A 17,639-nucleotide genomic window follows, 5' to 3' on the forward strand; every position below is an offset into this window, starting at 1 on the left:
GTGTTTATTTTAAAACATATCATTTAACCCTCACCTAAAAACAAATTGGAGAGGTTTGGGAGTGCATTAATCTGGACCCAATTAGCATGTCTTTCTCCTTCAAAAGTGCGACCTGAGATTAATGAATATAAACTAGAGTTTCAGATGCAGTGCTTAAATCATTTGCATGTTTTCTGCATGATAATTGAATTTATGTGTGCACTTCCTTTCATTTAACTATTTCCAGTCTCTTCCCTGTGATTCACATGAACCAAGATGTCATGGTAGTCACCTCTAGATGGAAATAGCGTACCTAGCCTTTACTCCTAAGGACAAACTCAAGTTCTTGTTTCTTGTATTTGAATTTGAATAATACATTTTTAAAAAATAAAGCAGAGGGCAGAGCTTAATAGTCTGGAATGCTGTTTTGGGAGTTGGTAGATAGGCACCTCAAGTTTATTTTTGAAAGGCCAGATAAAACCATTGGGATTCATGGTATTGAGTTTTCAGTGGTACAGAGAACTGGGTTTCAACATGGCCACTTAGAAGTGTTTTAATAATACCAAGAGCAATGTCACTTTAATGCAGCATGAAGAACGTTCTTGGTCTTTGGACCTGAGTTATTTAGATCACTGAGAGATTTCAGTGCATAGTATTGTTTCTGGCATCATTCTCTCTTTTGTCGATGGGGTGGGGGTGCCTCTCTATAAAAGGCTGTAGGTGAGCAGTTAGAACTCGTGGTCCCTTAGTATGCTATGCTTTTTTTGTTTTCTTTTGTTATTTAGGTGTAGAGAAAGCTTAACGCTTACAGAGTCAAACAGGTACCAAGATCCCCACTCCCCACCTGCCCCAAAATGAAAAGTCTAAAAGCCAGCATGGATATGTAAGAAAGCTTTCTGGGGAAGAAGTTGGAGCAAGAGGCTTGAAATAATTCCTCTGGTTTCAGTTTGCATCAGTGATTTGTCTGTCTTCTGTCTTTCCGTATGTGTTTCCAAGTTCAATGTCAAAGTGATGAGCTTTTCTCCAGGAATTCTCCTCAGTGTCCTTTGTTTTTGGTGAATTCAATGGCTGAATGTCGCTGAGTGTCTCTTGGTCTTGTTTCCTGGTCCTTGTAGCTAAGAATGTCATGGAAGGATAAAATCTTGTTAATTTGTGATGTCACAATTTAAGTGTGCTTCCTGTCACTTACGTGCAGTTTAAAATGTTATTTAATGTAGCATGAAATGATTGGTTAGCTTTGAAATGGTTGTGAAGTCATGTGAAGAAAATAAGTTTTGCATCCGACCAAGATAAATTCACTCTAGTGCTTTATGGCTTTTTATTCCTATGTGATAGTAATAAAGTCTCATGTAGGGATGGAAGCCATGAAATACATTGTGAAAAATCATCAACTAAGAAGGGACCATCAGTATAGAGAACGTTAGCCTGTGGAGCTGTGAATGTGATGGAGACATGATTTAGTGTATAGCTCTGCTACCTGCTTGGTGTTCCTTTGAGTTTCTTTATCCTTAGATTTGACAGCTGAGGAATCTAGGTGGATTCATATTCGTAATCATTGATTAACATGCACATTTAGGTTTGCACATTTTTGTTTATCATACATTTTTCTCCGTTTTCTATTAACAAATATGCTCTAGGGGAACTATTAATAGCCCGCCAGTCGGGTAGGCAGCATTCAATCCTTCTATGCCTTCTTTCGACACCTGTTGAGGTCTTTCTTCTGAAACAAAGAAGAAATAGACAAATCAGACTTGCCCTCTTGGAAATGTGGTCCAGATTTCTCTACTCCCAAGCTCCAAAAAAAGGTATACATTGGATGGGCTAGATCAGCTCCTCCTGAGAGCCATAAATCCACCAAGAGTTGTTTTCCACGTAAGGGTGTGGTACAATGGGGAATACCTGATGTTGGAGGAAAGTGGGAGGACTTTGGAGTGGAGTTGCATTCTAATCTCTCTGCCACATCAACTATGTGACCTGGGGCAAATGATATAAACTCTATGAGCCTCCCTTCTTATCTTTAAAATGAAGAGAAGTAATACCTACCTTGTAGGGTTGTTGTGAGGATTAAATGAAGTAATGCATATGGTACCTAACAAAGTATTTAACATCATATTTTTTAAAAGCTCATGAAATATTAGTTTTTCTTCCTTCCCCTCTTTCTATTTTCTCCCCTGTTCCCTTTTCTCTCCCTCCTCTGCCCTCGCCTTCCTTCAGATGTTAGTCTAAAACAGCACCTTGGATCTAAGCAGCACCTTTGAGAAAGAAAAGACTGCTTCAAGAATGTCTAGTTGCACCTCCTTTCCATATGTGGCCCGAATGCCTAGGTTGGATCAGTAGTTTAATTTTTTTATTGAACTGTTTAATGTCGACTATGGACTTACGTTCACTTTTACTGTTTTCTGTATATTTATTTTTGCTTGAACTGTTTTAATATTGACTATTTACCTCTGCTCATTTTTATTGATTTTCTGTATTTTTTCAATGAAAATTATAATAAAAATTAGTTTTTGTTATCTTTTGTCTCTCTATTTCCTTGTGTCTAGACTGCCCCAGTAAGACAAATGATTCTTTTTTCTTAAAAACCACCCACTGTTAGTACCAAAAGAACTATATCCCCTCTCTACTCTCCACTTCCATATTTTGTTTGCATATCAATGTGTTTGGGGACATTTATCAATTTAGTTGTAACTGTGATGCTCATTTATGTTTTAAATATATAAAAGTTAGAATTTGACTTTATCACTAAAGCCTAGGAATAATTGCCCATAAAGAAAAGAACTTTGCAAGTAACAGAAACTTTTTAAAATTACAGAATAATGTAAGTGTATTGCTATAAAAATAGAATGTTGTGAAAATTAGTGACACCACATTTGTATCCAGAGTTCTTTTATCATCATCAAATTTGTTCTTTAAAACTCACACTTACCCCTATAACCCCAGGTCCTAGAAATATCCCTGATAGTAGGGCATTAGTTATTTGTGAAAAAATGAATGGGAAAAGAGGGGAGAAAGATGATGTGGGAGGGAGAGAGGAAGGGGGAGCAAGGAGGAGAATAAAGAAGCAAAAGGCCTATAGGAAAGATATTGTATATAATATTTAGGAAAGCAGGGCAGACGTGCATGCATGGGCACACACACACACATACACACACACACACACATACATACACATACACATGCACGTAAAGGCCTACTGCAAGAAAGAGGAGAGTTTTAGAGTAGATATTACTACACCACTTAAGATAAAATGTAATATGAGTGGCATAGGAAAAATTACTATAGGGACCTCATGTAAAGAAAGTTTTCTAGAATCAAGGAAAAACTAATGTCTTTATCAAATTTCCATAGGCAAGAGTCAAGGATTGAATATTAGTGTGTCAAGGAATTCATGAAAGCTTAAGTGAGTGGTTCTTGGGAATTTTTCCAACACACAAAGTATTCTACCCTGGAGAATATATTTACTTCTAAATATCTTCACAAGTACCCTTTGAAGCAGATAGTAGGTTTTAATGGACACACTTACTTAGATTAATTAATTACTGCTGAGTCTCAGTGGTCTGCAATCAGCTATTACCCATATGGGATGAGATAAGTCTAAGCTTCCAGCGTGCTGGTGATTTCAGGAATGGCCATGTATTTGCCTAGTTTCCCCTTCCCTGTGCTCTTGTGTGGTTCTATCTGAATTCCAATACTTGCTACATCTCTGAGGCAACTTGTGCAAAAGTGATTGTCTCCAAGAAGGGCTCAGCAGCTCCCAATAGCTCTGGATATTGACTCTGTCACCAGATTCTGACCTTTTAAAAGTATTGGCTGGCAATAAATCTCACAGGGTATTCCTACGTAAAGTGCATATAAATATGTTGGTCAGTGGAACAGAATGCTGCAATGAAAGGTGATCTCCCTCAGCAAGTGAATGAGTAAATCTCTCAATCTTGCCACTAGTCTTGGCAGAAGCAGGAGACACAAGCATCAGGAAAGAATGAGAGTGTGACAATATTGCAGAGCCATCTTTCTCATGTTGCTTAACTCTATGCCCTCATCAGAAATTTCTCTTCATCAGAGGTCTCACCAACAACATTGTCTTCTTAGTCACTGGAGGACAATATTCACGGGATCTGGGTTTGGGCAGCTTAAGAAAAAAAACATACATCATCCTACATATTCAAATCCCAAAATGGTGCTACGGAGTTGGTAGGACTCCTAAGAAGGTGAAATAGAGAGTTTGGAAACCTTATCTCATTATTTGAGTGGTAACAGGCACACTGAATCCATGGTTCAAATCGCAGAGCCTGATCTTTCTCATCACAATTTGGACGTCACCAAGTAGACATGTACACTGTGTTTCTCAGGTGCGAATGAGCTCATGCTGGCACACACCCTTCCTCTTGCCCACCTTTATCAGCAAAGTCACCCACATCTGCACATGAGACATGACTGAGGAAGAAATAAACCTGCAGCTTGGGATCAGGGTGGGGTCTACCAGGAGTGCAGAACCCAAAACCTCAGTGAGCACCAAGTAATGGGACCCTCTTGGTCATGAGCCTCAGGTTTTCCGCTTCTAAACCAATTCCTGGAATCATATCTCTGTAGGGTAGCTACTCCAGAAAGGGTTTCCCCAGACCCGGGTTTTATAGATTAGACTATTCTTGGATTTGAAACACTGATGTCCAAAAGGTGGAGTGGGATGAGGTTTGAGGAAAATCTCTCTTGATACTATTAGATGGCCCTTCTAACAACCTTCCATAAAAGAGACTGAAACGTATGATAATTCAGAGATGGAAGTCAGTAATACTAGGCCTTTTTACCTTTCTCTTCACCTTTATTCCTTATCAAGAAGAATGCAAAATAAATTGGTTGGTTTAAGGTAATAAGGTTTGCCCTTACAGTTCGTTGTTTCATTCCATTAGCTTTTTTTCTCTTTCATCTGTTTAATTGGACATTAAAAAAATATTTTTTAAATGATAACAAATATTCTGAGAGTATGTTTTAGCAGGGAATACATAAGCAATTTATTGGTAGTTCAAAATTACGTTACACAATGAGGGCTCAATAAATGTTGATGACTTAATTGCTTGCTTAATTAAGCTCGAAGTTCTTATAGTGACACCCAAGGCTCATATGACTTGCATTCACCCCATCTTTCCGACCTCATCTCTTGCCATTCTCCCCACTGCTGACTTTAGGGTGTTTCATAAATACACCAAGTGTACTTCTACTTCAGAGCCTTTGAAATTGTTTCCTTGACCTAGAATACCCTTCTTGGATATTTACATGTCCACTAGCTCACTGACTCAAATCTCTGCTCCAAAATCTGTGATCAATGAGCCTTGCCCTGACTGTGACTATAAAATCACAAGTCTCCTCCTCTTCCAGACTCCCACCACCTTGTTTTTTTCCATAGTACTTTTCATCATCTGATATACTACATATTTACCTGTTTCTTTCTTTGTTTATAGTCTTACTACTTCTGGGGGGCTGGAAGAGAAATCTTTCTCTTTATTTGCTACTTTGTCCCCAGAGCCTAGAATTATGTCTGCACATAGTAGACACTCAAATATTTGTTAAAAGAAGTAAACATATATGGTACTTCCTGGCATTATTGTGTCAAGATACCACCATTATATGTTATGACAACAAAGAAGCACATTTCTCACAGAGTTCAGCATGCTCTAACCATTATCTCCTTGTAAGACACATAGTTTTGCTTTTCTAGTTTTCTCTCTTATAAATAGCGCTGAAATGAATCTTTCTTTGCCCATCAACTTTTATCTCTATTTTTCCTTAGAATAAATTCTTAGTAGTGAAGTTACCAAGTTAGAAATTAATGGACATTTTTGTGACTCTTTATCATCAAATTGTTTTCCAGGAATGTTGCACCAGTCTACACTCCTAGCAGAAGTAAATGTCAGAAAATTTGTGTTTACCTTCTTTTCTTAATCAGTGTTATGCCATTTTGCACAAAGTTAACCAGATCCCCTTGCTGTCTGCATTCCTTTTTTTTGTTCCCTCTGGGAGTGTCTGTCAAAATACGCTATTTCTATTTACTTTTCAACTTCGATCTTAAATTTCTAGAATGAAAGCAATCATTTTAGAAATGGAAAGAAACCATAAATTATATATTTCAATCCCCCATTCTACGTACAGGGAAATGGAGTTCATAGATCACACTGCCGACTACTAACAAGGCCAGGAGTGAGAGACACAGGACTTTGGTGACTCACGTCAGCACCTGAAAATATTTGAAAACCATGAGTCACCAAATAGGAATCAAAGTACAGCATGCTAACTCTTAAATACCAGTGTCTACCTGTTCCTTGTTAAAATTAAGGTCAAAATGTCCACAAGAGTATCTCTTGATGTTGAGAGATTAGCTCTGTTTGTGGTGTGTATGATATAACTTTGAAGTTGCACTACCTGTTCTACTTACTGTGTTAGCTTGTTCCGGAATCTTTTGTTTGTCTAAGACTCTTGCACAATCTGGCTCCTTCACATTTGTCTCTTTTTTTGTGAATTTCATAAAATTATAAGGCAACCAAGAAATGAGCAGCATTTGTTAAATTTCTTTGAATAAAAGTAAAACAATTAGATAGTTGGTATTCCTACTAAAGAGAAAGCTCTTGGGCTTTTCCAGAGCTATCACCAAATTGTCATTTGGAGACTTCGTGGGAATGACGACTCACACCAGCATGTACATTTATATAAGCCTTTAGAGACATCCACATCTATCTTCACAGATAAACACATATAGTCTCTCATTTCTCTGTAGAGAAATATACATTAATGAAAAACTTAAAATTATATGTTGCTTTTCCTTTGAAATCTTCAAGACTAGTCCTATGGTTTTCTTCCACATTAAAAAAGTCTTAATAAGACTTTTTTCAGCTATGATGTTCTTACATTACTCATGAATTTAATTGTTAGAGGAATGCCATAGATCAAATGGTAGTTAATATCCATATTAACTACTGTTAATAATAAACAAGAACTGTTTATTCCCAGATTTTGAAGGATGAATCAGTTGAGAATTTAAGTAGGATACTATGTTCTGATAAAAATTAGTAGTATATGAAAATATATCTTAACTGGCGACTACTCTAAATGCAGGATGTCCGTAATTTCCATTTATGAAGAATACACTGTTATTTACAAATGGGCATTAATGTCTCTAAAGAAAATGTAATAGCCTAGGTAAAATAAACAGATGACTTAAGTCGACAGGAGAAATCCAAAAGGAATGATAATGAATAAATTGAATAGATGCTCACTATGGTTGTATGTGTAGATGTGTACATGTGGGTATACCCATTTGTTTCAGGGCCACAAATTTCTATTAAATTCAAGGACCAAAAGGCATGAAGCTCGAAAGAAAACCAGGCTTTAAGCAAGTGCTGCACGTGCTTTTGCAAATATTATTTTCATCTAAAATATCTACCTCTTGGTTATGGCCCCCTCTTATCCAGATTATAGAAACTAATTTCAGTATTTTTCTCAGTTTCATCAAATTCAAATTTTTAAAAGCCAATGAGACCCCCACCATCTGTCAACAGTTGTAGCCTCTCAAACCTAGAAAACAACTTTGTCTTAAGATGTTTGTGGCTTTCCTGCCTCTCACTCCATTTCTGCACTATCTTCCTCTCTGAGACACCTTGGAACTAAGAACACAATAATCCACTAATATAGTCTTTTAGATACCCAGTCTTTTGCACACATTTTCTTGATTAATTCTCTCAACAATCTCACTAGGAAGTTATTGCCCTAATTTTTTTTCTTCCAGATTTGGAAAGTAAGGCTTTTAGAGACTGCGATTGCCTGGGATGTTTTTCAAAATATTATCACCATAACCTTGATGGCAGTTCTCAGACCCAGGACAGGACTCATACTAGGTGTGCCAATATCAAGATATTGTCTCTCAGCTCCAAACTTACCTTCTATGTTTTGTGTAAGGTGATACAGTCAGATCCCTTCACTTCTACTTCTCATCAGGGCTTTGAGGTCAAACAGAGGGCCCACCACCCCTCCAGATACATTCCCCTGTCCTGTTGCCTCTGATGATTGAGCCTACCCAGTCAAGGGAAAGCTTACAAGCCCTCTCAGCCCCTCAGTTTCTCTCTGTCCATATTGCTAGTCTTTCCCCATATTCTTGGTAAAGGTCAGAATGATGCTAGAACAGGTAGGCATGGCCCTATTTTGGCAAAAGCCTCTGAGTACCCACATATTACATTTCTTGCCTCCTAGGAGGAAGCAAAGGGTCAAGGGTCCCTAGGTGTCTGTGGGGTGGATTTTCAGACTTTCCCCACATCCTTATGCAGACAGTGCAGCTAAGGAAGGCTTATATCCTAATTCTATTAGGGCATGTGACATCAAAACTAAAGGGAAATTGAGGAAGTAGATATTCGAAAGAGGCTCAACAATCCTGTGGCAATCTACAGAAGCTTTTGATAATGGAACACAGAACACATCGTGTGCAATGGCAACTGGTAAACAGGACAGTGGAATCGTTAATACAATGAGAGGACCCACTTCCGCTCCTGGCTAGATATGTGGCCATGAAGAGGTTACTTACTCCTTTGATGCCCAAGTCCTCATCTTGCTTTTGCAAATGTTATTTTCATACATACCATTTGGTTATAGCCCCTTCCTATTCAAATTATAGAAGCTAATTTCAATAAATAGTTGTTTCAGTTTTATCAAATCCAAATCCAAATTAACCCCTTAACTTGGGGGTGATTTCCATCCTTTCCATTTCAGGTTGTTCTGAGGCTCTCCTCAAGAGACATAAGCAGAAATGCTTGAAAACCATAACAGCACTATGGAGACTATGAAGATATAACATCTCCAGGGTTATTAGATTAGAAACTGACATGAAAAAGACAAAAATGTCATTTCAGTTGAAATGTAATGTGTAGATTTGAAATTCATTTGCTGATTTATGTGCCAAGTCCTGTGCCTGGGGCTAAGGATGTTGCCAAGAACAAAGCAGGCATGGTCCCCAATTGGGACTAATGGCATGGTGGGGGTGATAGGGGAACAGACTGAGTGAGTGGTGAAAGTGGAATGAATGTGCTGAAAAGGGAAGCCCAGGATTTAATGGATGTATAGGTCGATTCCTTTGGGAGGATCAGAGATGGCCTCCTGGAGAAGCGATATGAACTCTGGTTTCAGAGGAAGGAGGCCACAACATCATGACTATCATAAAACTAGAAAATAGAGTTGACATTCTTCCAGTCTCCATTTCCATATCTTAAATAAGGATTCAAAGTAGTTACTCCTATTGTTGTACAGATATAAAAATAAAATTAAAACGAATTCTTAGGTTGAGGGTGAACTTTTACACAGAACATTTTCCATTCTGATCCTCCTTGGCTAGCCGAGCAGGACCCAGTATCTCCTGAACCATGGTTGAGCGATAAAACCCCATTTCTCCTGATAGGTATAAAATAGAAGCCCACACCTCTATCTTTGAGGGGATACAAATATCTTTCCTATTCCTACATAAACAAACCAAGGGGTTTCCCTTAAAGGGTGAGGACAAGTCAACTCTAAAGCTTTTCAGTTACTTTCCTCTATTTTCAGCTACTTTGCTAAATAGATGTCTCCTTCCCTTCATGTACAAAACTTCTTCAGAGAATTGTCATCGTGTGTGACCTTAGAGAAGTTGTTTAACCTCTCTATAGAGGAATGGTAAAGCCACAGGATGTTTCTCATACGGTTTTTGTAGAGAATAAATTAGGTATGACTTAAGATAGTGCCTGGAACATAGTAAATGTTATACAAGTGTAAGCTAATACTATTATGATTATAACCATCATCTTTATTTTCTTACTTCCTCCTTGCTCTCAGTTCGCTCTAATTTGCCTTATAACCCATGACTCATCTCTGTAAATAGCTGCTGCTAAGGTCACCAATAATCTCCATGAAGCTAAATCTAATGAACTATTTAAATCCTCATTTACTGACTTCTCCATAGTAATCTATGCTGTTGAGCAGTGGCTTTAAATATATATATGTTTTCTTTCGTGTCATTCTGGTCTCTATGACACAACAATTTTCTGTTTTTCTCTTATCTCTCTAGCCACAGCTTCATTTATTTAGCAGGTTTTTCTATTTTTGCCCAAACATTTAATCTGAAGTTACTTAAGATTCTGGGTATTTTCCTGGGCCTAGATCTTTTCCTCTTCTTTCTCTGGGAAATCTCCTCCAGGTCCATGGAGTCAATAACTTCTTCCCTGATCTCTTCTGAATTCCAAATCCATAAATCTAAGTTCTTCTAGACATTGCCACTAGAATGGTTCAAAGGTATATCACTTGCAGCAAGTTCAAAACTGATTAGTTATCTTCTGCCCTAAACCTGGGCCTCCTACACGTTTTCCTGTCTTCGTGGTTTATACCATTTGGGTAAAGCAGAAATCCAGGAATAATCCTTGAAATACTTTTTTGACCCATTTCTAATCTAATTCAAAGTTATATTGATTTTTATGTCTTACATATCTATGAAATCCATTTGTGTCTCTGTCCTCACCACCACTACCCAAGGTCAAATGCCAAAACTGCTGCAATGGCCTACAATTCCAATGTGTTTTGAATCCTCTCTGGGCCTCTAGTCTCATGGTGCAGTCAGACATAGCTCTTCAAATTCAAGTGTGACGTGTTGACTTTCTTTCCTTCCTGAATCCCTTTAATGATTTGCCAGTTCTGTTAAAATAAAGGCCCAAGTCACCACCATGGTCTGTAGGTGCTGTATGATTTGGGCCTTGTTTACCTTTTCAGGTTTATCCCCATTCTCTGGGCACTCTACTCACCTTAGCATCCCTTGCTTCCTCAAACATGTTTGTGCCTTCCCACCTCTGCCCACCCTCATGGCTGCCTCCACCTGGAAGCCTTTCCAAGCCCACTTCTCCACCTTTCTCTCTGTAGTTCACATCTATTCAGCCTTCAGACTCTTCTCGCATATATCACATTCCTAGTTTTCTAGTCCAGACCAGGCTCACCTGTTACTTATTCCCATCAAAGCATATTTCTTTCTTTCAGAGCATTTGACTTGGTTTCTAATCAATTATTCATTGGCATACTTCATTCATGTTTTTCTTCTCAACTGTAATTGATACTCCATGAAAGCAGGGACTATTTCTGGTTTGTCCCTATTTTTCTCCAACGTTTACCAGAGGGCCTGGTACAAAGAAGGAACTCAATGTTTGTTGAATGACTGGGTGAATAATTTCTCCATCCTGGGATAACTTAGAATATTTCATGTTTCTTTTCAAAAACCTCACATTGCCTCCCAAGCTTGATTTCACTACATAATTATTCAAATAAATAAATTTGAGGATTATAATTAAATTTGGGGATGAAATATGGCAAGAATTCCTTTTTAATAGACGTAGCCTCCCTATAAAAGTGAAGTTCATTAAAGTAGAAGTTGGAAGAATTTGTGAAAACATCCTCAAATAAAGTATATAAGGTTCAAATGGGAGCACAGCTGCAATTAATTTGAAACCTAAATTGTGTTTTTGCATCAACAAAGTTATAGAAAAATGAGTCATGAAGTAATTATTATTGTGACATAGCTCCATGCTACAGTTGAAGTACTTTGCACAGCTGTAATCTCAAACTACCTTGAGGTTTGCCACATTCTTTAATTTTCTGATTGATTAAATGGTTTATTTGACATTTTGGCAGATCACAGAAATTGCTGAATAACAAAGTCTCCTTTCACTCTTCATTATTTGCTCTCTTTGAGCTTAATGCAAATTCTTTAGAAACAAAAGTGTAATATCAGTAAAATTCAGCATTGTATTTTTACTGATAATAGTAGCAGTTCCTACACAAAACTTCACATTATTAACTTTGATATCATTCTGCCTAATAAAATGTAATGCATAATAAGATATGAAGTTCATACCATACTCAGACTTTTCTATTCTTGTCATTTGTATAGAGGGTTACATACTTTTATAGTCTTGTCATTGGAACAGAAAATTAAAAAAAAATAAAACCTCACTGGTGATGGGAAATTTTTTCAATTTTGACTGTCAGGGTATTCTTTGGGAAACTAGGTATTTCCAGGTGGCTAGCTAAATGATGGTTTGGACAGCTTTACACTGACTAGACTGGCCAGGGAGAGCTTTTTGATTCCAAGCTCATTTTCTCTAGCCTGTTGAGTTAGCACTGATTATATAATACATATTGCATAGTTGGTCTTCATCCGCTGGGACAACCCACAGACCTCTGTTTACCACCACCATCTGACCTCTGACTTGCAGAAGTTTCTTAGGTTAGCCTCGCTAATTAGATTCTCATACCTACTCAAGGAGAGAGGGTATTTGTTATGGTGCTGACTGACTAGAAAGGCTACACTAACACGTGTTCATTGAGTTCCTACTAAGTGATAGGGGCTTTGCTAGGCATAAGAAATAGACACTGGAAAGACACCAACTTCTCTCTGATGCAAGATGCCCAGGCTCAAGTAGGGAAAATAATTGTAATGCATCATGGTAAGTGCTCTGTTAGAAGATTGAGCCATCCCCTACCCAGACTTGGCAAACAAGGAAAGGCTTGTTAAGGAAGTCACATCTCAGCTGAGATTTGAAAGGTAAGTCGGAGGAAGCCTAGTGAAGAAAGCTGAAGGAGGAATGTAGAGCGTTCAGGATAAAGCAGCAGCCTGTGGTAAGCTTGGAATCATCATCCACCATGACAAGAAGCAAGATAGGTAATCAATTCAGTACATCAGAATCACAGGCTATAAAGAGAAGATTCAAGTAGACACCTGAAGGGTATGTCAGATAAGGAGTTATATTTTATCCTGTGTGCAATAGAGAGCCACTTAACATTCAGAGACAGAGAGGACTGTGATCAGCTTTGCTTCTCAGGAAGATCTCTCCAGCTGCAGGGTGGGAGAATAAGATAAGATGAGGCAGAGAGACGCATCAGGAGACTGACGCAGTAATCCGGGAGAGAATTTATCAGGACCCAAACTACAGTGGTAGCAATGGAGATGGAGACTACAGGGGGCAGATTAGAAAGCTATTAAGGAGGACTATTAGGAAGGAGTTTGCAACCAATTGAACATAGGCAGGGGAGGAGGAAATAGAGTTGAGAGTAATGTTTAGGCTTCCTTGGGTTCCTGCGTGGATGGCATTACATTCCATGAGATAACACATTTCCTATTGGCAGTGCTAATTAAAAATAGCTGGGCACACGCCTGGATCCTGGATATTTTAAGTAGAAGGCATCCATAGCCTTCTGTAGCTGGAAGCTTTCCTCCCTATGCCAGAAATTAGGGACTGTGGCCTTTTTCTTCCACGGGGAGCTTCAGCTAGGTGGCCCTTATGTTCTTATGCCCACCCTCCCCTCTAGACTTAACTCTTTGATAACACAGATCAGACGGTGCTATAATTGTCTCTTAACTGTTTTCCCCACCAGACTGTGAGTACCTTTTGAGCAGAAACTGTGTTTTATGAATCATTACTCATTACTCAGGCATTCAAGAACTCAACAATGTGTGCAACATTCCTAATGTTTACTATGTGTCAGGCTCTGCTTTATTGTATGCTAAGGACCTATGTGCCTGGCACATAGGAGACCCTCAAAAAATGTTGGATGAATTGAATTCAGCCCAACATACGATTTAGTTGGCTACTACTCAAAGATTTTCACTGTAATGTGAGAAAATCTCAAAATGTAAGCTTTTGCAGCACATTCAAATGTACTCCTCCTTTCAGTACAAGCTAAACTTTCTTCTTTACTCAGTGCCACCACTCAACTCTTGTCAGAAAGGTATAAGTTTTTCTCCTGTCTTGTTTTATTGGTCTCATGCTTTTCTGGGCAGACTGCATTTTGGTTGTACTCAGTATAGAGAACAATAATGTCTGCTATTTTTCCAGGACAATGGCAATTAGCCATTGGTGCTTTGCAGTCAATTCAGTCTGTGTTCAAATCCTGACCCTGTCACTGGTTAGTGGGATGTCACATCTATTTATTTCTTTTTCAGAAAACTCATTTTCTCATATTCATAAAATGGGATTAATAATAGTATGCACATCATTGGATGGTAAGAAATAAATAACCCAGTAATTGACAGAATTTACTAAATTTACCTACAGTGATTCCACTTATAGAAATGCTTTTCAACTTTCAGCCTTTACTTAATGATACTTATTGATGATCTGTGACATATAAAACCTTATAGCATGGAGGATGCAAAGTTACATACCTTAAGTCTAATAAAGGAGACAAAATGTCAACTAGACAAGTTACTGTACTAAAAGGAAACATCTACTAAGTGCCATAATTATTGTGTTTTTGTTGATATATTAGGTTGGTGCAAAAGTAATTGCGGTTTTGCCATTAAATTAATGGCAATTAACAGTAATGGCAAAACCACAATGACTTTTGCACCAACCTAATAGCAATCTAGTACAAAACAATCTCATAGAGTCAGACCATAGTGTAGATTGCCTCAAATACTGGGTTAAGGAGTTTGTATTGTATTAAATGACCATTAGAAAGCACTGACAATTTTGTTAAGAATATGGTTTAGCTGGGATATGTTAGATGGGTTGAAAGAAAGAGCAGGCGGAGGTAAGAAGACATCAATTAGAAGTCAAAGGGAGTGGTCATTATGGCGTGGATTCCAGGCAAGACAGAGGAGGTGGGAAAGAAGGAACAAATGGAGTAATGTTCACAAAGACATGGTGATCTATTTAATTCAGGATTGCAGTAGAGAAACAACAGAGTCAAAAATGACTTCTTGGCAGATGAGAAAGTCAAGAGAAGAGTGTTCTAGGAGTAGGAGTGATTCTGTTCCGTTTTTATCACGTTGAAATTGAAATCTAAGCAAGATGACCTCCTGATCCAAATGTCCAGCCAACAACTGGAAGTTTACCTAGAGTGAAAGCTGAAACAGGAGAGTAGAGAACATAACAGAGGAGATCTCTAGGGGAATACGAATCCTGTCTTTAACTACCTAAAGAACTGGTATTTGGGAAAATGAACACAGTTTACCAGCACAACTCTGTAAGGCAAAGCTATAGAGAGGAAGTCTTTACATATGTAAATAAGTTATGTAATGCATTGATAATTGTACATGCATGGAATAGATGGCCTCAAAATGTAGCAAATCCCTTGGCCCTTTTTCAGAGCAAACATTTAGAAATTAAAAACATATGGGAAATATGGGTCAAATGCCTTTCTTCTGTTCTAATTAGGCTTTGTATTATTTCTGTGAGAGCTTATTTAACCTCCAATCTTAAACACATAACCCGAGTAGACTCTACTAAATTCATTTATTCATGAGTTGCTGAGCTTCCTACCCATTCATAGTTTAACCATTAGCAGACAGACACTATTCTCTGGATTAATCCTTCCTCTGCTTGCTCTGGGTCTTTCTAAGAGAAAGATTTTCTCATCACATGGTTCCTCTGTTGTCCAACTAGGCCTACATTTTCCTTGGCTTTCTTCTCACTATTCTACCAATGGGAACTATTAAGAGAAAGTGTGTGCTTTGTCTACTAAGAAGAGTTCGTGACTCCTTTTACACCTCTCGTCTCTCCCTGGCTTGAATAAGAATCAATGAAAAGGAAAGTTATTCAACTATAAGGTTAAGTTGTGATATGGTTTTGGTATATGTGAAAAAAAGTAAAATCTGAAACTGCACGAGGCTGCATGCTCTCTTCCTCTTTCCCTCTTTTTTTTCCTCTGTTCCTCCATTCTTCCCTTTCCTCTTCTGCCTCCTCTTTTCTTGAACATTTGTCTTATTTTGCCTTGACATTGGAAGTGCTTGTAATAAGAAATGTGTCTCAGTCTTGCTCCCACTAGGGATAAGAATTCTTCCCTTCCACTTTTAGAAAGCAAGAAGGATTCTGGAGGGTTTGTGGGCATGCCAGATAACACTGGTTTTTTGTTTGTTTGTTTGTTTGGTTTATTTTGTTTTGTTTTGTCTTGAGCCCAGCTTCTACAGGTAAAAGAAGTTGTGTGGATTCATATAGCCCAGACTATTAATTAAAACCTCCTCTATCAGAAGAGGGTACAAGGAAATAGCTAAAAGAATGGACACTGGACTCAAGCTACTAGATTCAGTCTTAGCTTACTAGCTCTATGTCCTGGATTAAAGTGAATAACCTCTTTGTTTTTTCCATTTATAACCTGTAAAATGGGGATGATGCATTATTTTTATATTAGTGTGGCTGATACTAAGGATACAGCAGCAATAAAACAGATAATATCTCTGCTCCAGTAGAGCTTGCATTCTAGCAAAGACAAAAATCAAGTAAGTACATGTTTTCATCACTACTTAATAATTTATTAAGGTAAAGGGGTAGAGAGTGATGGAAAAGGTACTCATTTTCACAGAATAGTCAGCTAAAGCTTTTGTGGGGAGTAATGTTTTGGCAAAGGCCTCATATATATCTGGACAAAGCATAACTAAGCTGAGGGAACAGCTGGTTTAACATGCTGATGAAGGAAGCTATTTTGTATCTTCAAGGAAGAGCAAGGAGACCAGCATAACTGGAGTAGAACAAGAGACACGAACTATGGCAGGAGAATGAAGTCAGAGAGATAAAGGGAGGATAGATTATTTATGGCTCAGAGTCTGTGGGATTGAAGGTTGGATGGTGTTCTGAGTAAAATGGAAAGTCATTGGAGAGGAGTCATGATACAAAGTATTTTGCCAGTGCACTCAGAATTCTGTATAAAGCTGTCATTTATGGAGATGACAGAATATTGAGGGAGAACCAGAATGGGGAGATCCAGAATTTATAACTATATGCATTAAATTTGAGATGACTATTAAATTTTTATTTTGAAAAGTCAAGTAGGAAGTTGAATATATACATTTGGAGGAGCATTTGAATGCCATTGAAAGTCCATGTGAGATGAGAACTGAGAACTGACCACTGAATTTGATGACAGAGAGGTCATTAGTGACTTTGACAAGAATAGTTTAATATTTCCATATTTCCATGGGAAGATGAAAACCTGACAGCAGGGAGCTATACAGAGAATGGGAAGATGCTGCTTCTGGCTATAATGGTTGATCTTGTGTCAAACGAACCACCTGCTGAAATAACTAGAAAAGCTGGATTGAAGGGCATTGAAGAAAGTTCAGCAATTGTTGCTGGGTTTTTTTTCCCCAATTTAATTCACTTGCTTATTTATAAGTGGTACCTGGAGTAAAGGCTGGGAGGCCAAGCAGAAAGTGACAGCCATGGATTTAAGAAGACAATCAGGAAGATGGCTGAATAGGAACAGCTTCAACCTGCAGCTCCCAGTGAGATCAACACAAAAGGTGGGTATTTCTGCATTTCCAACTGAGGTACCCAGTTCATCTCACTGGGACTGGTTAGACAGTGGGTGCAGCTCATGGAGGGCAAGCAGAAGCAGGGTGGGGCATTGCCTTACCTGGAAAACACAAGAGGTCGGGGAACTCCCTCCCCTAGCCAAGGGAAGCTGTGAAGGGCCGTGCCATGAGGGACAGTGCGATCTGGCTCAGATACTACATTTTCTCCATGGTCTTCGCAACCCACAGACCAGGAGATTCCTTTGAGTGCCTATACCACAAGGGCCCTGGGTTTCAAGCACAAAAACTGGAAGGCCATTCAGGCAGACACCAGGCTGGCTGCAGGAGTTTTTTGGTACCCCAGTGGCGCCTGGAATGCCAGTGA

At 38.5% G+C, this 17,639-nt stretch overlaps 1 protein-coding gene across 18 annotated transcripts in view; it reads left to right on the forward strand.

Moving 5' to 3' along the window:
• Positions 1 to 17,639, forward strand: part of LOC119623841 (uncharacterized) — a 147,797-nt gene that overhangs the window by 100,009 nt on the left and 30,149 nt on the right. For 11 of the 18 annotated variants that reach the window (XR_005239894.2, XR_012094567.1, XR_005239889.2 and 8 more), the window contains one exon: positions 1,617 to 2,492. The exons of 5 other annotated variants lie outside the window; for them this stretch is intronic. The gene's annotated coding sequence lies outside the window, so the exon portion shown is untranslated. Of the gene's footprint in view, positions 1 to 1,616; positions 2,493 to 17,639 lie in introns of those variants that run through there. 2 more of the 18 variants (XR_012094565.1, XR_012094566.1) reach the window with 2 other exon arrangements.

This window comes from Chlorocebus sabaeus, chromosome 11 (genome assembly GCF_047675955.1).
Source record: "Chlorocebus sabaeus isolate Y175 chromosome 11, mChlSab1.0.hap1, whole genome shotgun sequence".
NCBI lineage: Eukaryota > Metazoa > Chordata > Mammalia > Primates > Cercopithecidae > Chlorocebus > Chlorocebus sabaeus.